This window comes from Cyprinus carpio, unplaced genomic scaffold (genome assembly GCF_018340385.1).
Source record: "Cyprinus carpio isolate SPL01 unplaced genomic scaffold, ASM1834038v1 S000006579, whole genome shotgun sequence".
NCBI lineage: Eukaryota > Metazoa > Chordata > Actinopteri > Cypriniformes > Cyprinidae > Cyprinus > Cyprinus carpio.
In genome coordinates, this window is record NW_024879234.1 from 170,572 (window position 1) to 196,098 (window position 25,527).

The 25,527-nt window shown below is 35.8% G+C and overlaps 1 long non-coding RNA gene across 1 annotated transcript; it reads left to right on the forward strand.

The window, feature by feature from the left end:
• The first annotated feature begins 405 nt into the window (after positions 1 to 405).
• Positions 406 to 22,789, forward strand: LOC122144032. The gene is made up of 4 exons (XR_006159502.1): positions 406 to 495; positions 10,502 to 10,641; positions 21,894 to 21,996; positions 22,127 to 22,789. It is a non-coding gene; the product is annotated as an uncharacterized LOC122144032 (long non-coding RNA).
• Positions 22,790 to 25,527: the final 2,738 nt, after the last annotated feature.

A 25,527-nucleotide genomic window follows, 5' to 3' on the forward strand; every position in this document is an offset into this window, starting at 1 on the left:
CTTTTCAACCTCGATAATGAAAAGCAATGTATCTTAAGCAGCAAATCAACACATTAGAATGAGTTCTTGTGACGGCTGAAGACTAGAGTAATGATTCTGAAAATTCAGCTTTGCATCACAGAAATAAGTTACATTTTAAAATACATTAGAAATGGTTTTTGTCTTTTTCTTTAATTGTCTTTAAATTGTTATAATATTTCACAATATTAGTTTACTTGGTTTTTTGATTAAATAAATGCAGCTTTGGTGAGCAGAAGAGACTTCTTAAACATTTAAAAATCCTACAGTATTTGTGTTTAACAGATCTTTACATTTACTTATACATGTACATTTATACATGGAAAAAAGCATAAATTCCTGATCTTGACTTGTAGATATTATATTTATCTGTTGCTCTCTGTCTTCACAGCATGTCTGTTACCTCTTGGCCACTGATATTGACTGCATGATGGGCTACTGAACATTTCATAATTACCCCTCCAATACAGCTCCAAGGTAAGAGTTATGTTAATTGGCAAATGATTTATTACAATAACCACCATTGTAGACACATTATGGGCTCATTGTAGAACAAGAGAGAGAGACGTGATTGAGAATGAGGTTTAATAAGTGATTTGTTTTAGTACATTAGTTTCCCTGTTAAACCGTCTCTTTGAATTCACAAACCTACGAATTCTGTTGGAGACACTGATGCTAATGTGAACATCATGTTGGCACATTTTCTATTGTCATCCTCCCTCCCCTGTGGGGATCAGTATAAACGCCGCCCACAGTCACCCTTCATACTCCATCACTGCTGCAGTGTATTCATCAAAACAAACACTGTCCAGGCTTAATAAACGATAGCCAATCTGTAGCTAGAGATAGACGATAGAGATCGATAGAGATCTGTAGCTCTCTACTTATGTAGTTTCTCTGCACTCTGCTCAAATGCCTTTGTGCCCCATTGAAAACACTAATGGTCTCAATAAGCACATGCAAATATTTACCAAAGAATGGCATATGTGATTTATGACAAGCACGCTTAATAATCTCTCCCCCTGCTTTTCATGTGCACGTGCAAATAATTGTGCACACAAACATATGTATTTGTGTGTGTATTAACTATGCATACCTGTATGTAATGTGTGTGTGTGTTTGTGAATTAGAGTTTATTTTAAATACAAAAATCTATAATATCTAATTTAAACTTTTTAAATAGTTTTAATAGATATGTGTGTGTATATATATATACAGTTAACATGAATATGTACATACACTACCAAACAAAAGTTTGGGGATGATAAGATTAAAAAATAGGGGTGTCAGAAAATATCGATACACGTGAGTATCGCGATATTTTGTTTGCCAATACTGTATCGATTCTCAAAAACGGAATATCGATATTTAAAAAAAAAAATCATTCAAGATTCATGGCAGTTTTTTCGTTTTGTGTTTACATCCCGACCGCTAGAAGGCAGTCTTCATCTCTGAACGAGAGTGAGAGTAAGAGGAAATACTAGCATTAGGGCATGCCACTAATGTTAGCATTAATATTGCTATTCGCTGCTAGTAATGGAGGATGAAAGAATTGTCCCTGTTCCTGGTTCAGTGTACAAAGATGAAGTGTGCCGTCATTTGGTTTTTTTTGGTAACGTCCACCGCGGTCCCGCCACGTCCCATGTGAAGAGGGGCTGGCGCGGGGCGGGTCGAGGTGGGTGGTAGGGTCGCGGTGCAGCGCGGCTGCAGCTGGCGTTTTGTACAGTTGGTGTGGTGCTCGCGTCGCGGTTCGGTTTTCACATTTATTTTATTGTTTTACAATTGTTTTGTTTTCTTTAGGAATCCTGTAAGCACTTTTTTATTGTATTAAGTTAATTTTCGATTCCAGATCGCATGACACAATTGTAAACTGAAACTGTGAAATATTATACAAACTAAAGGATCCTGCAAACGTTAATTCCCAACACCCCCACCCTGTACTCGTACTGTACTAAAATTGGTTCAAAACACTGATGTTACAGGTTTCTTGCAAATGCAGATCCCACTGTGTTCTGGTTAAATAATTTAAAAAATATTTCACAATATTACTGCTTTAGCAAATGCAACTTTCTGTATTTGTTTTAAATACAGGCTTGTTGAGGAAGTTCCTTTAAAAAACATGCACTTTTTCAAAAGCTTTTGACTGGTATTGTGTCATATTATAAATGAACATCACATGCAAAAGTTTATTTATTCTCTGAAGGACATCAAAATGTTTTGATGAGACTCATTGGAGTGTGTAGGTTCCTGAGTGGGCTGCTTATTTGCATTGGCTCGCTTTGCACATGCTCATTGAAATAAAAAAGAAGCATGCTTTGTAAATATGTTATTCACTATACTATTAATTTATAGAAAAAAGAACTACCAGGATCCTGCATTTACAGCTTACTTGATACATTTACGAGGATCCCGGGTATAACACATTCAAAATATTCCACCAGAGCAACAAAAGCTTAGTTACATTCATAAACACAGGCATGCTTTGTATGTAGACCTATACAATATATATAGTTATAAAACATATTCACAGTAAGGTTTTGTCTAATCATTTACTCGACATTACTGTACAAAATCGTATTGCTGTTTATGTTATAGAACATTTAAACATTTAAAACAACAAAAACAACAACAACAAAAAAAAAACTCTTACATAAGGCATGTGGGACGGTGAATGAAAACCTGTTTCACTTGATTATACTGCAGGAATTATAGCTTCAGTAACGTGTACAAGTTATGTGAAAACTTACAAGTAGGTAATATTACTCATGTTTAATCAGCACGCATCAATAATCGCGCTTCTTGTGGTGAATTCTGTCATTTTTGTCACAGATATTTCTGAGGGGGAATGAATTCCTTCAAGTGGATGATTTTAATATCAATGTGGGCCATTACCCGCCGCAAGCTTCAAGTGGATGATTGTAATATCAATATCATGCATTAGATATAATGAAGGGAGAAGTGAAAGACTAAACATCGCATTAGTTTCATATGGATTACTTTTATCACAGAATATTTGTTTTCGATAAAACTTGCTTAGCTAAAAGTAGACATGTCAAATTTTCTATAGATATCTCTCATGTCTCTGTGTTGAGTATTCACTGAGTTACAGTTCATTTTAATGACGCGTTTCTAAATGAAGATCACCGCAGACCAATGCAGCAGACAGCGCACCCTGTTTGTTTTCTTTATTTTATAAATGCACAAAGTTTTGTTGTTATTTTGTGTGTATACAAATAAAAGTAGACCCATTACAGATTCGACTGATGTATTGCTCTTATCTGTATGATCAAAATTGAAAGTGTAATTTAAGTTATTTTCGGTGTTATCAGGAGAAGATACCACAAAACGCGTATCCGCGTTAGTCGACCCAAGAGGGTTAATAGTTAGTAAGCTAGTTTTTAAGTTTAGGTATGGGTTGATTATGGGATCTAAAATATGGTCATAAACAACAATCCTAATAAGCAGCTAGTAAAAATACTTATAAACAGCTAATATGCTAGTAATATGCATTCTGATAAGCAGCTAATTAATAGTGAGAACTGGTCCTTAAAATAAAGTGTTACCGTATCTTGTATAGTGTTCTTGTTCTAAAGCAACTTTACAGAAATTAGAAAAATAAACAGGAACAAACACTTCAAGGCATGTTGAAAAGCATCACAGAGTTGACCCAGTGCCTCTCTTTTTGTAAAAAAATACAGCGTTTGCACAACATGAATCACAATTGCAGTGTGTCCATAACTCTGTTTTGATCTCAGAAATGTTGCGAAGACCCTTCAAACTACAGATCTGCACACACCTCATCAAAATATAATTATCTTTAATGAACAGCACTCTAACTATTCAGTGTAATAAAGCCCCACCCCATCCCATCCCTCCTTCTCGTCTCCAGCCTTTGATGTGTTGAGAATGGGGGTTGTCAATTCTAATTCCATTGCAGTTGTCTGGTAGCAGCCCCACTGTTGTTGACTTGTGTTCGTACCCTCTTCAATAGTGTCCTCTTAAACAGAGCTGGGCCCCATTTTAAAACTCATTTCAGCCATTAGGAGCCCCTTTTTTCCTCCAGCATGAGTTTTTGAAATGGCAAGAAAGTGCATCTACAGATGCATAGAGAGAGAATATTTTTCTGCCACTTCCAAGGCTTCTGTTTTATATCTGATGCAACAAATCAAGGGACGTTATATCAGTAAAGCAGGTCGGTGTGTGTGCCCTGCTGTTATGAACCTCAGGTGTTGTGTAAAACTACAGATTGATGCTAGCTTTAAGTAGTCCCAAAACCTCTCAGTGTGGTGTGAAAAAGACTCAGGGGTAGAGATAGATATGGATGTAACTGACCCCTCTGACCCCACTTGGCAAACTTCCAAGGATGCCTTAGGATGACTTAAAATTATTTAGCTATATTGAAAAAAAAGAAAGAGAAAAACTACCTTAATTAAAATGCTTAAAACACACAATCAAGATGTGATGCTTCTTTTTTTTATTGTCTCCCCTTCTGTGCCCCCCCCCACACCTACCAACCTTAGAACATTTTTTTTCACCTTTTTTTTTTTAATATATTGTTAAAAGTACTTTTGTACTAATTGTACTTATAAATCTGTTGTACTCATGTTACTGTGCTCCATGTTAAATGTGCTCCAAATGTGGGAAGTCCTTGAGTGCTCTTACACTCTCCACATTATATCGCAAACAGAAAAAAATCTACAACAAACAAAAAAATAAATAATAAAAAAAAAAAAAAAAAAAAAAAACTTGTTTTGAGAGTGTTGACGGGAAAAAAAGAAGAAATAAAAATTATCCTATGGCTGTTTAAAATAAGCCTCATTCCTCTGAATTTCACCATATAGTTTAAACACAAAATCAATGTCATATTTTTTACCCTTTTGTTCCCCCTAAACAATAACTTTTGAACAATATTTTTCATATTGTATTATATTCAGGGGTGCACATAAGTTTTTCAGCTTGGTTCTCAAAAAAGCACCTGGAGATTTGATTTGGTCCTCACACTGCACATAGAGTGACCCATTAAATATATATATATATATATATATATATATATATATATATATATATATATATATATATATATATATATATATATATATATAATAAATAAATATAAATCAATAAAAAAAAGTGATGATAAAATTATAGCACTTTATTTCTTAACAAAATAAAGTGTGGTAATTCTAAATTTAAATTAAATTTAAAATTTAAATTTAAAAATATAAATTCTGTTATCTTTAAATAAAAGGGAGTATTAAATAATAATATAATAGTAAACTTTAAAATAAAATGCTAATTTACTTTTTCATATGAATTTTCACAATTTTCGAACTTAAAATCAGCAAGCTTTTATTTTGGCGGGTTGTCAGCAAGTAAGTATATGTGCTGCCGAGTGAAGAGCGGAATTACAGAATTACAGTTTGTCGATCTAAAATTGTAATTGTGCATTAACAGCTGTCAACCACGTTGGTGCACAAATGTTTTTGCCCCCATTTTTCTTGAGCTGAACTCAAAGATCTAAGACTTTTTCTATGTACACAAAAGGCCTATTTCTCTCAAATATTGTATACAAATCTGTCTAAATCTGTGTTAGTGAGCACTTCTCCTTTGCTGAGATAATCAATCCACCTCACAGGTGTGGCATATCAAGATGCTGATTAGACAGCATGATTATTGCACAGGCGTGCCTTAGGCTGGCCACAATAAAAGGCCACTCTTAAATGTGCAGTTTTATCACACAGCACGATGCCACAGATGTCACAAGTTTTGAGTGAGCGTGCAATTGTCATGCTGTCTGCAGGAATGTCCATCAGAGCTGTTGCTCATGAATTGAATGTTCATTTCTCTACCGTAAGCTCCTCCAAAGGCGTTTCAGAGAATTTGGCAGTACATCCAACCGGCCTCACAACCGCAGACCACGTGTAACCACACCAGCCCAAGACCTCCACATCCAGCATCTTCACCTCCAAGATCGTCTGAGACCAGCCACCCGGACAGCTGCTGCAACAATCGGTTTGCATAACCAAAGAATTTCTGCACAAACTGTCAGAAACCATCTCAGGGAAGCTCATCTGCATGCTCCTCGTCCTCATCCGGGTCTTGACCTGACTGTAGTTCGTCGTCATAACCGACTTGAGTGGGCAAATGCTCACATTCGATGGAGTCTGGCACTTTAGAGAGGTGTTTCCTTCATGGATGAATCCCAGTTTTCACTGTACAGGGCAGATGGCAAACAGTGTGTATGGCGTCGTGTGGGTGAGCGGTTTGCTGATGTCAGTGTTGTGGATTGAGTGGCCCATGGTGACGGTGGGGTTATGGTATGGGCATGCATATGTTATGGACAACGAACACGGGTGCATTCTATTGATGGCATTTTGAATGCATAGAGATACCGTGATGAGATCCTGAGGCCCGTTGTTGTGCCATTCATCCACAACCATCACCTCATGTTGCAGCAAATGCACGGCCCCATGTTGCAAGGATCTGTACACAATTCCTGTAAGGAGAAAACATCCCAGTTCTTGCATGGCCAGCATACTCAACGGACATAAAACCCATTGAGCATGTTTGGGATGCTCTGGATCGGCGTGTACGACAGCGTGTTCCAGTTCCTGATAATAACCAGCAACTTCGCACAGACATTGAAGAGGAGTGGACCAACATATTCCACAGGCCAGAATCAACAACCTGATCAACTCTATGCAAAGGAGATGTGTTGCACTGTGTGAGGCAAATTGTGGTCACACCAGATACTGACTGGTTTTCGGACCCCCTCGGACCCGCAATACAGTAAAACTGCACATTTTAGAGTGGCCTTTAATTGTGGCCAGCCTAAGGCACACCTGTGCAATAATCATGCTATCTAATCAGCATCTTGATATGTCACACCTGTGAGGTGGATGGATTATCTCGGTAAAGGAGAAGTGCTCACTAACACAGATTCAGACAAATTTGTGAACAACATTTGAGAGAAATAGGCCTTTTGTGTACATAGAAAAAGTCTTAGATCTTTGAGTTTAGCTCATGAAAAATGGGGGCAAAAACACAAGTGTTGCATTTATAAAAAAAAATTTCAGTATAATTTGAACAAGCAGCAGAAACCAAACAAAGAAAAAACCTTTAATAATTATATTTTTTTTTTTTGAGTGTAGGACAAGCAAATGCAGTAGAAAAAAATGAAATGGACCTAACTGAAAATTTCAAGCACTACTTATCGGAAATAAGAAATATATAAAATTAATAATGATAACTGAATGATGCTGAAGTCCAGCATACAGTACTGTATGTTTTTACCGGAAGATCAGGTTAGGATATTTTGATTAAAAATTGTAAAACAAAAGAAAAGAAAAAGAAATGCATGCATGCATGCATGCATGGATTAATCATTCAAAATCATTTAAAAATCTTTAACATGCATTTAGAAAATAGAGTGATTTTATTATTTTGTTTAATGTCAGCTTTAGGTGTAAAAAATAAATAGTTTTTTAACTGGATTGAAAAAACATTGAATTATTGTCACTTCTGGTGTAATAAGTAAGTTGTATGACAGACATAGACTGTGTGCTGCATTGATGTGCTCAATGAAAGACAAACGGGTTGCTGCAGTAACGTTGTACAGTCAACAGACAGACAGGGTGTAAGGTGCTGTAGTAAGATTTTGTATGGAGGACAGACAGGCTGTGTTGCTATAGTAACATATGTGTTGAACAGAAGACAAATCAGTTGTGTGCTGTTTTGTGTATTTATAAAAGACAGGAGACCTAGACTGCTGTTACAGTAATGTGTCTAGAGTGCGTGCTGCTACACTTACTCTGTTGACATTTTGCAGCTTGACTAGTTTAACTACTTTTCATCATATGTAAATTTTTGCTCTGAGAACTAGTTTCTATTTGGGCTGGGCAACATATCGAGTTTGTACGATATATAGATTTTTTTTTATTAACTGTATAGTACCGTTCATACTGATATGTCCCTACAGTAGTTTGATACAAGCGCATCTGAAAAACAGCAGAGGACATGGATTGAGCTGCTGTAGGGAAAGTGCATAATCCAATTTGTTCTAAACATGAGACATGCTTTATATTAAGATCTTTTAAATAACTGGTAAGATACAGTTAACATATCTAGTTTAAAGGGGTTCAGCCCATCAGATGCTCTGACAGACTCATGTGCTGCTGACAGAGGCTACGTGCACTGTTTAATGCCTTTGAGATGTGCTGTTTTCCTCGGTGCATAACTTACATTTCACAGGCTGGGGGCAATTGTAACATTTTTTTTTTTATATTTTCCTTCATAACTCATAGATTACTTGAAATAGTCATCTTTTTATACAAGAAACAAATATAGGTGCACTAATTGATAATACAATTGATATATTTATTTTTCACTAATAAGAAAAAAGCTATAATATTAAGTTAAATGCAAGAAGTTAAAGTGTTGGGGGCGATTTTAACAGTGTTTGGGGGCAATTGTAACACTGAAAAAAAGTCATAACCCACTGTATCTCAAATAAAAGCCTACCTTAAAGTAATCAATTTACTGCTATAGTATCAATATGTATATATATCATATACATTCAAAAAGCACAAGTCTGTTTTTTATTTTTACAGAAGACGAGGCAAATATTCTGGTGGTAACTAGTAGATAGACATATAACAAAATAAGATCATGTTGATAATATGTTGTATTTTTTGAAAAGATTTAAAAGCAAGACATTGTTTAATGTGTTACACTAATAATTTTTAAGTATAGTTTTACATTTAAATATGTTCAGAAAAATGTCAACAGACAAACAAGGTGTTTTTCACTTAGTCATTTGGCTCAGTTGTTGCAGCTATGATAAATTCTCTTATGCTAGGCAGACACACCTATATTAGCATAAGTTTTTCATGTAATTTTTTAATCAATAACCTAGAGATAAAATGTATGTACATTTAAATTCAGTCATCTTAACTTTAAACAGCAGAAGACAAATACTGTACATCCAAAAAGTAACTTTTATCAAAATCAGTATTTTGTTGAAAACTTCTGCTGAGGTAAAATGATCATGCTGCTTTTCCACAGGCAGAGAGAGAATCCTGTTGAGCATGTGCAGATTAAGTGCCATCACTCTAGCTTGTTTCTGATTGGAGGAATTGAGTGTGTTACAATTGCCAACGGTCTCCCCTATATTCTCCATCTGCAAATGTTAGATAGTCATGTAAATATTTCCATTTTCCCGTCAGAAGTGGATGAGCTTCCTGCATGTGATTCTTTGCAAAACTTGACGGCTTCAGTGAACGAGCATGGACCATGTGCATGTGTGCCAAACAGACATAGCACAATGAAATAAGATCACAATAATTCTGACTAAAATAAACATTTTGCTAAAATATTTCTCGTTGGACAATAAATGTGCCCTATGTAGAATTTTAAACCTACAAGTAAGTGTATTCTTATGAAAGCAGTAGCCAAACTGTAAAGTTAGACTATTGTAATGCGGTAATCAAAATAGCCTAAACCATTTAGTCTGTTTAGAAAATTTAAAAGTTTAGTTTAGTAAGTTTAACTTCTGCCTTAAGAAGTATTGTATTTGTTTTTAGATTGTAATGTTGCAGTGTTAGAATATAATGTTATTTTAACCCATTTTATGCATTTAAGCTATTATATTGCATAGCCTACATGGTTACATTCACTAAATTTGTTTTAATAGCTTTTAGTATGAACATTGTTTTATTGGACAACAGTGGGCAGGGTGTAAAATAACATTTTTTAAAATGAATACAGAATTTTTTTTTCATCCAGATAGCAAAATGTTGAAAATACTGAGAAATATGCCGTATATCACAATTCAAATGTATGTGATTTTGCTGCCGAAACATATAGCGGACAAACAGACTGTTGCAGTTGCTTAATGTGTTTCTTCAACTTTGTGCACCATCTCTGGGGTTAATTTTTATTAACGCTAATTATTTTATGTGAACATAACATTAAAACTGCTTTAGAAGATTTGTTTTATTTGTGACAGAACTACGCAATGATGTATTCATATACACTATTAGATATTAATGAAAAAATAATAAAACTAGTAAGAGTATGAAAGATTAGTTTTAAGAGAGTTTGTTCTAAAAGACCATGGGGCCTTAAGTGCCCTTGTTGAAGAAACATGAATATGCATCACAGAGCAGACCAGTTGCTGCAATATTATGTTGTATAGCAGACAGACAGGCAGGCTGTGTTACTGCTGACACATGGTGTAAAAAAAGACAATGTGATGATTCAGACATATATCTATGCTATACAGACAGTAAAGGCTGTTTTGCTGTTCAGATATGTTATTTGATACATACAATTTAAAATTGTTTTCTTCATGGTTATGCATGCAGGTGTATTTGTGTTTGGTTGAAATGAATGCAGTCAGTCTCCTTCGGGCTGCTTTCGCTCTCCGTCTCATTCTCTGATTAGCTGTTTCTCTCCTCCATCTTTCTGTTTTTCTGCCCTACAGTTTAATTTATGTGTCTTCTGCCTGAGAGAGGGGAACAGACCGGCATTACAGAGGAGTGTAATTTATATTGATTTACCTTTTGGATGGAGGGATGGCTGAGGAAAGAGGGAGAGATGGGAGGAAGAGAGAGATGAAGGATGGTAAGTCTCATCTTTGAAAAGCCCATCTGTCTTTGCAAGGGAAGCTGTGGTAACCCTTTAACCTCCACAGATGAGATGTCTGCGTGTACACGGGGTGTGTGTGTGTGTGTTTATTGTGTGCATTTGTGATGTACCTTCACGTCTCAGGGAAATTGAAATTAATAGCATAAGGGTTGCTTACATGCATGCAAAGATTTTGCCTGACAAAAGAACCAACAAAAGCAAAAAGAACATTTGCACCTTACCCATTCAGGCATGAGCCAGTGTATTGTGAGGAAGAACTGCAGTACAGATCACACACACCATGCTCTTGTGTTTTTCCTGCTTCTTTCCCTAGACAAAGTAAACCATGACCATATAGAAACAAACACTTTTTAATAATTTAAAACAAGCACATTTATAACGTGTAGCAGCTACTCTGTCATTATGAAATGCCACTGAGAGGCTAAAACAGGAACTTAATGCTTTTGTGACAATTAAATATAGGTGAGGCAAAATTTATCTTTGTTGTCCGTCTTTATTGCACAGACAGTTTTGTTATATTGAATTGTGTTGGTCAACAAAGAAAACATTGTCCCTGATCATGCCCTGTCCTAGCCTTTCTAATTGCACAGGTGATTGATATTCCCATTCTTGCAGAAACACTTTTGTGTTCTACAACATGTATATATACTAGAGCACATAACACAGAGAAAACCTTTAGAAATACGAAATGAAATTCATCTGACATCCATTTAATCATGTGTATAATACAAATCATATGTGTAATAATATATATATATATATATATATATATATATATATATATATATATATATATATATATATATATATATATATATAATATATATATATATATATATATAAAATGTAACATATGTGGCCCCAGTTAAAAATAAACTGAAATAGCAGTATATTATAAATGTATTTATATATTACATAAAAATATTTTTTCAGTGTAATGTAATGTATGTAATGTATATTTTAATATACTACTAATACTACTAATAAATGTATTTTTGTTAATTTTTTATATTTATATCTTCATATTTTAATATATAATTTTTTTGGTATATATATATATATATACACACACACACAAACACACACACACACACACACACACACACACACACACCCACCCACCCACCCACCCATACATATATATATATATATATATATATATATATATATATATACACATACACACACACACACACACAAATTTGTAAAGATTTCTAGAAATTAATTAAAAATAAATGAATCTATATGTATTTTATATATAGTTATTTTACAGACAAAATTAAGTATATAATTAATTTATTAAAATAAAAATGTTATTGTTCTTATTTTTTATTATTATTATTATTATTATTTGTTTGAATTTCCATTCAAAATCTTTTTGGTTTTCAAGTATAAGAGGCATGTGTCAGCTTGAATAGACAAAGTTCCTGCTATAGATGCATCTGTTTGAAATGAAAATGAGTGAAACCACATTTGTGTGAAATATTCACAGAATCAATGTTTCTAGAGCATAGCTTTTACTGAACGTGTGTAATTTAATTACATCTGCTGAGGAAAATATTGCCTGTAGCTCCTAGTAAAAAGAGAGTATTTGTTATTCTCTCTTTTTTCCTTACACATGCTCTGTGTTTAAGGAAAACTGCGGGCTTTCAGTTTGGCCCTCATCAGCAGAAATGGCTGACTCCATTTAACCTCCAAAAACCCTCAGCCGCTTTGCCATGACAGACCCATTCCTAAAAATGTGTGCTTCTGCTTTGTCACTGTCCCCCCCCCCCCCCCACACACACACACAGCAACCCTGATGCATATTGTTCACAGGTTTATTTATTTATTTATTTTTTAGAAATTGTTTGTGTATATGTAAATGACAGCCATATGTACTGTCACTGTGTATGAAAAGTAAACCTTTATCATCATCATTTATGTCATCTCTTGAGTGTCTGTGACATAAAAAAGCGTGTCATATCCTTTTTTGTGTGTGAATGTGAATGACAGCGTTAGCCAGTGGCAGTGCGTCTCTTTTGGTCGCGTGAAAGCTGCTTCCAAGCATTTAGTTTGATGGTTGATGTCATGAAATTTTCCAAAACACAGTTGTGTGTCATTAAAGTTACTGACCAGTGGCAATATTTGTCCAGCTGTCAACTGTAGATGCAAAGAGGGGCAGTCTGGATTTTCAATGCTACAGCTCTGCAGAGTAGAGGTCGACTGATAGAGGATTTTACTGATAGCTAGGTTGGACCACACTTGCCGAAGCCGATTAATCAACCAATAGTTTTTAACAGATACTGAAACTAAAATAGTCATTTACTATTGCTTTAATACTTGACTATTTACAAAAAAAAAAAAAAAAAAAAAACAAGTGTGACCCAAACATGGAGCTGAACCATACTTTGTAAATGAAAAAAAAAAAAAAAAAATTGTTCATTAACTAATGATAAAATTGTAAAAGTTTTATTAAATGTTGAAATTAATAAATTCTTATTAATTTATTTAATGTCTAGGTTAACAGTTAGTTCCGGTTCTGGTTACTTTCTCTTTGTATGATTGACTTCAGAATAATTAATGATCAAAAAAATAAATAATATAAAAGTTAGGTCACTCTTTATAATAAGGTTTCATTGGGCAACATACAAAAAAGAACAGCATTTCATAATCTTAGTTGGTTAATTTCAACATTTACTAATACATTTTACAACATGAAAAATAACAGATGGACTAACAGTTGTACTAAAACTAACATTAAAAAGGATTAATAAATGCTGTAAAAAATAAAATACAAAAGCAGTAAGAGCAGTCAGTGCAGCAGAAGACTTACACCCATGTCGTTCCAAACCCATAAAAGCTTTGTTCGCGGCTGACACAGAAGAGCATATGCTGCCTGCGTTCAGCTCATATTCTCCGAAATGGTGCTACGGTGATGTGGAGAGACACAGAGGAGACGAATTGTTGAACAAAGTGGTTGTTTTTGTTTTCTTCGCATACAAAAAGTATTACCTGAAATGTGTTATTTTTAAATGACTGGGTTAAAAAAAAAAAACCCGCTGGACACAATATATTTTTTGAGCAACATACAGAATATTAGAAACAGTAGAATTAGTTTATTGTTTTTCTTTGTTTTGTTTCCTAAAAGAAAAAAAATAAGGACTGACATCTTTATTTAACCTAAATCTGTAATTACAGTTATTTAATTTTTGTTATATAATTCATATACATATCATTTATATCATTTCATATCATTTAGTTATATAACAATAATCATACACATAATTTGATTTAATAATAACCCAATTTGAAGCAAAAACAGAATGTTCTGACAAGCTTAGTGAAATTATACCACGTAAACTTTTAAGAAGACAGTTCCCTCAGAAACACATTTATATAAACTCCCAAATCAATATTGAGGATTATCTTCCAATAGTTTGTGCATCATGAACAGTGAGTGATCTGCCTGCTTCAGTATTTTTCTCTGTGCGTCTGTCTTCAGTGTCTCTGGCCTGTGTTAACGGGCGTTAACAGATTTCATATTTTCACATAAAGGACATTTTGGAAAATTATTGCATTGCAACGCAGTTTGTGCAAGTCCAGAACAGAGAGTTGCAATAAGGCAAAAAAAGTCTGGTTGCCGATCGCGTAAAGGCCAAAGTATATTTTGGCTGTCTGCGCACCGTCGGCATTACGTTATTTTCGTTATCAAGAGGGCTCGCGTACAGCCGCGCACCCCGTGGAACTGCGCGTGTCGAGCTCATCCGTCCATCTGCGGTTAAGTATACTTTTGAAAGCTGTGCGGACATGGCTGTGCGCGAGACGGAAAGGAACGCTGAATGTGAAGTGTACCTGGGTCATCCTACACACACGTGACTGAGTGCTCGCTCGCACCAACAGGAGGAGGAGGGGTCAGTGTTACTCTTTACACTGCACTCAGTCTGAGGGATTCCTACTCTTTCAGTCATTGAGGAGCCATGGAAAACAGCGCATACCGCAGGAACGGTATAATGGAAAATATTAGTGGTTTTGATACTGTGACATTATCAAATAGCGGTATACCTTGAAACCAGTAATCGGCCCATGCCTACTTGACAGTGTATTTTACTTGGCAGTCTATGGGACAGTCACAAGCCTCTCAGTTTTCATCCACAATATCTTAAACTGTGTTCCGAATACTAACAACGCTTTTACGTGTTTGGAATGACATGTGGGTAAGTGATTTAATGGCAATTATGGAGGTCACACGTCCAGAAGGTCAGTGAGCCAAAGGTAACTTAACTTTCCGAGGGAAAGTTTAGGACTGTTTGTCTTCGAACATGGTATTTTGCATATGTTACTTGATTGGGTGCTGATGCAAAAACTATTAAAGATTCTTAGAACACTAATATGTTGCATAGGTATCAACATATAATATACACTCTCATTTAGATAATCAAAATATGAATCCATATACATACCATGGTATCATATAGGTAACATGGTATAGGTGAGGTTACATTAACTAGTGGTTCTATCATAAGCATGCATAAAACACTATACAAAAGACAATATACAAGTAATAATCATACACACTATGTTCTGAAGATAGGCATGTTCATTCATGAAAGGTTTTCCATGAATGAATAGGGAAGAGTCAATTTTTATGGGCATTATGTGTCTTTCCTATGGGGAAATGGAGTGAAAGTTTCTCTGCCCACATTCCTTTGAGCAATAAAACCAGTGTTATCAGATGATTTGTCATTGCTTGCCATGGGGGCCTGTTCTAACCAGAGGCCTGTTCTGCCTTTTTGGGGTGTTAGTTGCTCTTTAGGGGTGTCCACAGAACTCTAACACATAGTTTGCTTTTTGGGTGAGGGGGTTTACTGGATTATTCATTAATTAATAGCTGTGTGTCTGATTGGTCCAAACGCTGCAACTGTTTAAACTGAGGAGTTATGAACTGCCTTTTTTTATTATTTTGTACTGTTCTCTGAGGTCCACTTATAATGTTGTCAAGATTTTTGAATCAAAAAAATCATAATTTAGAAGTAATAGACTATTTTCTGTCCTGTTTTGACCCCCTCATCAGAACGCTCTGTTTGAATAGGTGTGGCAGATTGTAGACACAGAAGTAAATGCCCACTGCTGTGATGCTATGGCTAACAGTTGTGTACGTTTGATAGCCTACTGTCTTCAAAGATGGATGCTGCTGTGATTTAGGTCAAAAACTCAGTTCATATCAAACGATCTGTAATAACAGACAAAGCAATAGTGACCACATTAAAAAAAAAAATAAGGTGTGACATTACTCTTGGATCCAGTGTAGTTGCACTGTATCATCTTTTAATTTCAGTCTTTCAGAAATCCGGCATCGAACAGAGTGGCACATTCCACAACCTGTCGTTTTGGCAGATTGGCTTTAATATAAGCTGTTATTAGACTAATGAGAAAGTTTTGTGTTATGAAACGTACAGGATGTTTTTATAGTAGATCAAGCGAATTTAGATTTCTCAGTTCATGACCCCTTTAATGTATTTTAATCAAATAATAATTCTGGAAAATTGTGTTCTGAAAGTGATTTCAATGATATTGTGCCTCTGTCATTCTCATAGAATTAGTGATTATTAAAACTTTATAGTTATCGTTATAGTTATTGTCCTTGGTGTGAATGGGCCTTAACTCTTAATTTTGAGAACACTTCAATATACTATGAATTCAGTTATTTGAATAAAATTAATAGTTATTTTAATTGAATTAAAATAAATTATTTTTAGTCATTTAAATTGAATTAACATGATTTAATTTAATAAATAAATGAATCAAATGAAACATTCAGTATTTAAAGCATTGATTGATTGACTGATTGATTGCAGTCAAAATCCACTTGGCAAAGAGGCACATTTGGGTTTTGGGGTCAAGTAAAATGTAAAATGTTTTGCCGTTTTCTCTTGATGAGAAATGGAATTGCCTGGAATGGAGCTGGAGTACAGTGATTACACAACACTTGTTGAGTGGCGCAACACACAAGGCTTGATGTTTGAAATATTTTTTTGGTGGAGAATAAAAAATATACATCAAGAAATGTGTGATGCCACAGAGATGGAAGAAAAGGAGCTGCTACGAAAGTGATAGATGGGTCAAATGTAATATCCAACAGTACTGTTCACAAAAAAATACATCCATCTCAGTTGGATTTTGAGTAATATAAATCTGCATGTCATCAGCATAACGACAATAGCCGAGACTGCAACAGATGATTTGACAAGGGGATGCGTGTTGATTATGAAAAGGAGAGGCCTAATGCAGGGGGACACCTTGAGTGAGGGCTGCGGTGAAGGATTTGTGTTTCTGGAGAGATGATAAATCATCTGTCAGCGAGGCAGGAAGTAAACCAGGAGAGGGAGGTGCCAGTGATACAAATAGATGAGAGTTGAGAAAAGAGTATGCCACGACAGACTACACTAAAACCTGTACTCAAATCATGCTAAATAAGAATACTAAAGTCCAGAGAGTCTGCAGAGATAAGAAGATCATTAATGACCCTGAGGAGAGCTGTCTGATTATTGTGGAATTGACAAAAAAACTGAAAGGTTTTGTCGAGGTTATTAGAAAGTAGGTGTGACTGCAGTAGCTCTTTTTGTAAGGTTGGCTAAAAGAGGGAGAGATTGGTCTGTAGTTATTGAAGTAAGCCAGGAATCTTAACAGTTTTGGCGACTACAGCAGATTTTGTGTTCAATGGAATAGTGACAGAAGCAACGCTTATTCATAAAGAGAGAAATAGGCTCAGAAATGTTGGACAGGAATGTCTCTATCAGAGGGATTGGGGCAAGAAGTTACATATAATAATGAATACTTGTTCAAATCTTTAGCTGATGTACCACACCAACAAACTCTTTTCTGCTGTCAACCCCTGACTTTTCCTTTGACTTGAGAGCTAAGCAACGATATAACTGACTAAAGCCACAGTCACACTATACTTCCATTCTTACACATTCAAATAGAGGAAACTGGAAGCACATGCAACTTTTGCATTTTGCTTTGTATGAACGTTTGGTAAATTCTTGCAAATTCATAAATGATGAGTGGATGTGTGATAAATAGATGATCTAAACAAGCTGCTTGGTTTGAAAGAGAATTCTGTCATGTATTGCAATACACTATTGACACATGACAATTTTTTCCCCAAAAATATTTTGCTAATGTGACCTCACCTTAAGTTAACTTTACATGCTCACAGACAATTATGATACCTTAGTCTGTCTAGTCTTAAGGCCTTTTCACAACATGAAAAATAACTACATAACAATAAAAATACTAGCATCTTTAACAAAGGACAATAATGTTGATTATTGTAAGCACTCTTATGTCATCTGCAGCTTTAAATGCATGTGCTCTTTAAAGTCATTTTGGTTCTGATATAGTTTATCAAGCTTGCAGCAGCTACACTAGTGAGATGATAGCACTAGAGATGCAAGCAAGTTGAGTGGAAAATGTGCTAAGCTAATCCCAATTGACCAGCTGTAGCTACTGTTCTACAGTAAGTATCAGCATCCACATGAAAACAAAATTGCCTTTCTCAGGTTACAGCTGACTACTCTGTCTGATACTTGAAACTGCTGTGTTTTTATTTTATAGAAACAAGGCATCCTGACAACATCCCATACATCACTAGCCTTTAAGTGCTGGTAGAGGTTCATGTTTATCTCCATATTTCAATACCACAGTGTCTGTGTAAGTCTGTGAGGTTTTATTTGGATTCTGGTCCTCAGCATGAGATATTGGTGTGCTAATGTTCTCATTCATCTTGAGTAACATCTAAGGCTTCTATCTAACAAGCAGATTTCAACCAGACTAGAAACCAGTTACCGTCACCTTCAGAAACCTGCCTGACCTATATGTAAATTCATGTAGATTTCAGTATAGTTGAGCCCCACAAACTAATTGCAGTTGGTACCAAGAGCAACAGGTACGTCTTCAAAGCCTATGTATAAGATCAAATCCTTGCATTCCAACAGAACTAGAAGACTAATTAGTCCAGGAACACAAAGCTAATACCAGAGCCAATATGATCTAAAGCCACAGCCAAATGCACACTCACTCCAGGAGGGATGTGTGTGTGGTTTCTCATTCCTCACTTATTATGGACGCATAGACATCTTATGAAGCCTTTTTCAATTACCCCAGCTCTGTCTGTTCTTCTTGCCTGCTGTAATTAATAAGCTTTTATGAATCCCAATCTGATCTCAGATTGGGTTTGGACATATTTGATAAGCAAAATGGAATCTGTGAAAGGCCATGCTGAATGGAAATGTAATTACCTCTGAGTCTGGGCATATACGTGAGCAGCCAGTCTGCACCCCTTCTTCTGAGCTCAGGTTAAACGTGCATATCATCCTCCGCTAATGAAGCACTGGACGCCGCGGCGCTTGAGCGATTTGTTTTGGCAGGTTCTAGATGTGCGCCTCTCTCTTATTTGCCTTGGTTAAGGGTCTCTAAAACAGCAATCGTTTAATCAGGCTAATGTTCCAGCTCGATAGTTCTAATGAACTTCAACTGGGTTGTGTCGTTGGAAGTGTTTTTCCTACGCTCGATTGCTTTAAGACACAGATTCCACAGATTCTTTCAGGTTTTGATGAGTGTGACATTGTCACCAACCCCTCCTGCTCTTTGGTTTGGCTAAACAATTTATAGTCCAGTAATTACAATTTTTGTACTAGCGTTCACCTCAAAACATCCTTGGTCAGGCGAGATGTTTTCCCAAGCCAGTATTTTTAAAGTATATTAATAAAAACTCTTTAATTACAGTAAATGTACTGGATTTCTTGATGCTAAAATTAAACATACTGAGACTGCTGGAGTACAAGATAATTTAGTTTAATTTAATATGTGTGTGCGTGTATTTCTGTATTGATTTTTGTCATGGCTGTTACTGACATGTCCAGCATATGAGACAGTATGACAGAAAACATCATATACTGTACATAAGATTGATAAATGCTGTGAAATGTTATTTATTGAACACTATTCATTGCCTTGCCACTGAAGCTGACTTATTAGACAAAATATGTTTTGGCTTTATGCATCGATTCAGTTTTTTTTTCTTTACATGAGCTTTTTAATAAATTATGTATAACCTTGCTTCTGTTTTTGTGATATTAACATTTTAACAAATAAAAAATGCCTTTGATACCTTTGAGAGAAATTTTAAGGATGGACAATTGTGTTTACAGGAATATAATTTGTATATGAATATGAATATTGGAAAAAATATTCTCTCTTAAATATGACCGATATGCTGATATGAATAAATATGTAGTTGTGATGAATATTCATAGTTTACATGAATATGAAAATGCTGTGGAAAATATGAGCAGTATTTTATTCAGAATTCTAGAAAACAAAATATCGGCTTAGTCAGGTTAATGAGTTTACACTTCTGCGTATATGTTTGGAATATTACCTAATTCTGATTGATATATTTATAATCATGTATACAAATTATATTCATGTAATCAGTGTCTCTCCTGTGATTTCTCATAGGTATGGAAGATATATTTTTTTTAGCCTATTTTAAATAAATAAATTAAATTTTGAAAATGTGTACCCAAAAATATGTGCCAGAATTAAATTCAAAAGATTTTTAATTTGAATTTTCACTGTGATGCATTTTAGTTATTTTACAAAAAAAAAAAATGTAGTGAACTCATAAATTCAGTTTCATTTTCTTTGACAACAGCACACAAGAGTGCAATGAATTCCAAAAATTTCATCATGAGACTTTAGGCTGTTATAAATGTAAGCCATAATGTATTATAATGTTTGTAAAATGTTATTAAAAAACAAATGTCCTCAATTAAAAAAGGTTATTTCAGTAACTAGACTTTTTATAGACATGCACAGTTGCAGTGAATATTAAAAATGTGTTTACATGACCAGGGGCGCCTACAGAATTTCAGCTGAGAGACGCTGTTTTTTTTATTTATTTAATTTTTCTTTTTTTAATGAATAGGTCTCTAGACACGTAAAAAATATTTTAACCCTGAAAATGGCATAAAAGCAATGAAATGGTCAAAGACATCCATTGCAGCATGTTCACATACAGTAGGACACAACTAAAAAACAGTGTAGGTGGACACAAAAACTCATATGGTCTGAATGGCCACTTATTCACAAGACTCAGCTGAATGTTTTAAAGTTTACTTTCAAAATGTAATCTTTTGTTGCAGTTGTTTGTAGTTGATTGTCCACTTCATCTAGCACAGTTTGGTCTCTTTGTTTGTGCTTGTTTACTGAATAAATCATATACAGAATACATTATCACATTATCACTGACTATAGTCTAGAATGAGTTTAAGCACTCTTAAAAAAAATCACATTATAATCGCTGATGCTGCCTACACTGAGAAATGAATCTCTTACTTGCATCGTACGTACATCTAAAACATGTAAGAAGCAATGATGCAATATGAGCAGATCTAAATGTAAAGCCGCAATCAACACTTTTCATTCCATTTTCACTTTCTTCTTGACACCCGTAATAGATTTAGGCCATGTTTACACCAGTGCGTTTTCGTTTTAAAACGGCGTTTTAGAATAAAAACGATCCTTATCTACACTGGCATTTCCTCTGCTTTTCAGAAACGATCTCCGTCTACACTACACAACCTAAAACGCATGTCACGTGACCATTCATGCAGGTACAGCCATAGAATGAATAGGTAGATTCCCTGTTATTTAGATCGCGGATGCGTCTATGTGCTTGGAGCGATCAAATGGGGAATCTACCTATACATCTATGGGTACAACAATGCGCATGATGTTATTGTTTACACGGTCATCAAGGATACGCAGAGTGAATGTGGGCAGCCACGCCATCGTTTTCAAAAGTGTCCGTTTTGGTCCGTTTACACTGAAACGGAACACCGGAGTTTTCAATCTAAAACGGGGACTGCAGCATTTTCAAAAGTCTCCGTTTCAAGGGTTGAAAACGCCGGAGTAGTGTAAACAATAGGCGTAACCGTAACAAAAGTTATGCATTTTAAAACAAAAACGCACTAGTGTAAAGGGGCCTTAGTTTAATTGCGCATTTTTGTCAAATTTGGTGGCATTTTAGCTTCAAGCACTCATTAATTTCAGACCCATGGCCAAGGGAAGCTATATGATTCAGTGAGAGTGCAGCCCAAACGTGTTTTATACTAAATGAATACATTGCAGTAGAGCATGTGAAAGCACCTGAGTCATGTTTAATCCATATTTCTCACCAGACAATTCCCTGAAATGTTTTCCTGTCTCTGGACCAGACAAACGGTATTTCTGGAAGTCCCAGGAGGAGTAAAACCCATGCATCAGGGATACTGCTGGAATGAGGTAAGGTGGATGAGACCAAATGAAGGAGCCACTGTAAAAAATAAAAATAAAGAGCGGTGCTGCTATTCCACAGAATAAGGTAGAGTGGAGTGAAGGCAGGAGTAATGTGGCCTGGTGCGTGTGTGTGCAGAGATGGGCGTGTGTGAGCGCGAGAGAGTCTGATGCTGCTGTTCCTGCAGTGGTCCTGTAGTCACCCTCATTGAGCTGGTGAGGCGGTCGGCTGCTGCTGTTGCTGATACTGCTGCAGGAGAGGATTCCTATCTGATTATGGGATAGTCAGATATACTACAGCAGAGAGAGGTGAAGAAAGGCTTAGGTTTCTGCTAATCTTCCTTGGCCCCGTTGATACCCGCATTGTTTTTACGAGGACAGAGGAAAGAGACTCTTCAGGTGTGAAAAGGAACTCTGAGAGAGGAGGCGCGCTTGGCTGGACTGCACTAGGGGGTGAAGGTAGGGGATCTTTTCTTTGGTGGAGTGGATGGGGGGAGGCGGCAACATGACAGTGTGTGTATTTGTGAAAGTAATGGGACAGTGTGTTTAAAATGCAGTAGTTGCTTGTGTTTGTGTACGGCGTTAAGATTAAATTTAAGAGATTGTATTAAGTCTGAGCTTTGTGGGTACACTCCAGGCACCGTGTCAGGGGTTTTAGCTCAGAGTAGCAGTGTAGAGTTCAGAATGTGTGTGTGTGTGTGTGTGTGTGTGTGTGTGTGTGTATGTGTGAATCAGGTTTCCCTACATTTAAGTGCACTAAATGTACTCATAGATAGAAAAAACAGAAATCAACTACATTATTTTACCAGGCAAAAGTCCCAGGGAGGAAAATCTGTGGAATTTAGTTAACCAATTAAACAAATAATTTTTTTTAAACAAAAAAACATTTTAAAATTATATAGTAGTAGTAGTAGTAGTAGTAGTAGTAGTATACAGTAAAACACACTGTTTAATAATAATAATAATAATAATAATAATAATAGTTTAATTTTTTATGAATTATAAATGATTTTAATAAACAATTACATTTATTTTTGTTTATTTTATTATACAGTAAAACAACAACATTTATTATTATTACTATTATTATTATGAAAGTGTGGATTTTACTGTGTCTTTGTAAATTAATGGGAGATTTTATGGACTTTTTATGTAAATTTGAATATTTTAATATTTTTGGTGACCACCACCAACAATGATAATTATATAGAGCTATTTGGCTGCAGAATCAACCAATCAGAATCAAATGTTCCAAATGTAATACGAATTAAATGCAAGGATGTGTAGTTGTGTTTGGTTATGGTAAAAAGTATATTTATGTCTTTGCATATTTTGGGAAGATTCATATACACTTGAATGTATAACAAAACAAGTCTGCGTTGAAGTTTGTTTTGTTAAAACATTGCCAGATCAGATCTTTATTGCTGTGTTTATGCATGTTGTGTTAAGCATCAAAATGTACTTAAGACTCACACAAAATGCTAAGACCTACAGTATACACCTACATAGCCAATTGTCTTTTTCTGTTTAATGGAAGACAGATGGGTTGTTAGGTAATGAGAGCTGGGTTATGCATCTGAATGCAGAAAGCAATTAGGATACACAAGGTCAAAAAAAAAAAGGGAAAACTCTAACAGTCGTTCCATCTGCTGTGAGGTAGTGCTGAGGTGTCTGTGCATAAATGCCCTCATGCTTGTGTGTAATGGCATCACTCCCAGCTGATTGATTCCTCTTACATGCTTTGTTGAAATGGGACATGGTTGGCTACACTCAACATGGTTTTTGTATCAGTGTGTGTCTCAGACACATCAGTTAGTTTCTGTTGCAGCTCGCTCCACTGTCTGTCAGTTAATGCAGCAGGTACTGTGCACCACAATACACCAATACAAATGCACACACAATACAATTTATGAAGACAGATTGTAAATATCCAGAGGCGAACTTGAGTGGAATATCCTCCACAGGGTCATGAATGGAGTTGAAGGGGAGGAAACAATGGTACAACTAGACTATGCAGAGGAAGAGAAACTAATTAAAGTGGGCAAAGTGTTATGTGGACCAGACGATCTTGTGTGTTTGCTCTGCCGATGATCTATTCTCATGCATGGAATCTTTTTTACATTGTCAAGGCTACCACATTTCAATATTATGTCGCAATGACTTAGCAGAAACCAAGGTTTCCCAAACAACATGGTTATCAATCTTTCTACGGCTACATGTGCAGGAGCCTTCTGACAGCTAATGTTAAATCATTTTTGGCCACAAAATGCACTAACTGATGGTACAACATATGGTCTTTGTACTGTAGACTATCACAGAATTTTGCACAGCCAGTCAAATAAGGTAATTTCAAATAGAGATTTTAATATTTGCTCTTTAAACGATGCTGAGATGGAAGGAGTTTGATGGTGATTGCTGAATATTGATACTTATTCAGTTTGATTAAAGGGAACCCTGTGTATTAAGACTTGTATGGCCATGGCCTGGTTAGAGAGTCAGACTTGTAACCCTTGTAACTCGTGGGTTTGAGTCTCGGTACCGGCAGGGATTGAAGGTGGGGGGGTAGTGAATGACCAGCGCTCTCATCCACCCTCAATACTATGACTGAGGTGAGACCTGTGAGCAAGGCACCGAACCCCCAACTGCTCCCTGGGTGCTGCAGCAAAAACTGCTGCCTACTGCTGGGTGTGTTTTCACGGTGTGTTCACTACTCACTGCTGTGTGTGTGCGCTTAGATGTTTAAATGCAGAGCACAAATTCTGAATATGGGACACCATACTTGGCCACATATTACGCCAAATATGTAGTAGTAAACCCATAAAAAATTTGTTATTTAAAAAATCCACATTGTTTTATACATATTTTAGACTATGGGGGACGCCATTATTTCGAAGACTTGAAATGGTTGCACTCGGAAAACTACTGGCGCTACTTGATGCTATTCTTAATGCAACACATCTTGGTATACACAACTCGGAAAATAAAATAATGATTTGATGCCACATTGTGCGGCTTTTGGTTGTAATTTTCAGTCGAAGGGCAACAAGAGAAGCGATGTAAGTCTTCGCTGCTTTCCTAGCGATAACAAGAGAAGAAAAAAATGGTTACCTGTGGATGAATAGAACTTCCTAAAGACCTGCATCTTTGTTTTCTCCACTTTAGCCCTAATGCCTTTGAGGCTTTTAGTAGACCACGTCTACTGAAAGAGCTTACAAATGGCATAGACAAGAAATGCTAGATGCCATCCTGGCAGGATGTAAACATGCTTGTCATGACGCTGCAGCCGCTGAGGTAAAAGGCTAAATACAAAAATATTATTTGAGATTTAGAGAATGTTTTTACAATGTAAAAATTTCATCCTCTGTGCTATAGCTGTGGCTATGCATAGCTAAGTGGGTGTGCACTCTTTCAAAATGACTAAAACCAATGGATAAAGGCATGAAATCAAATCATGTCCAGCCACAACTAGCCAGACTAGAATCAAATTTTCTGGTTTGAACCTCTCACAAATCTTTCAATCATTAAATGGCCTGTGAGCCG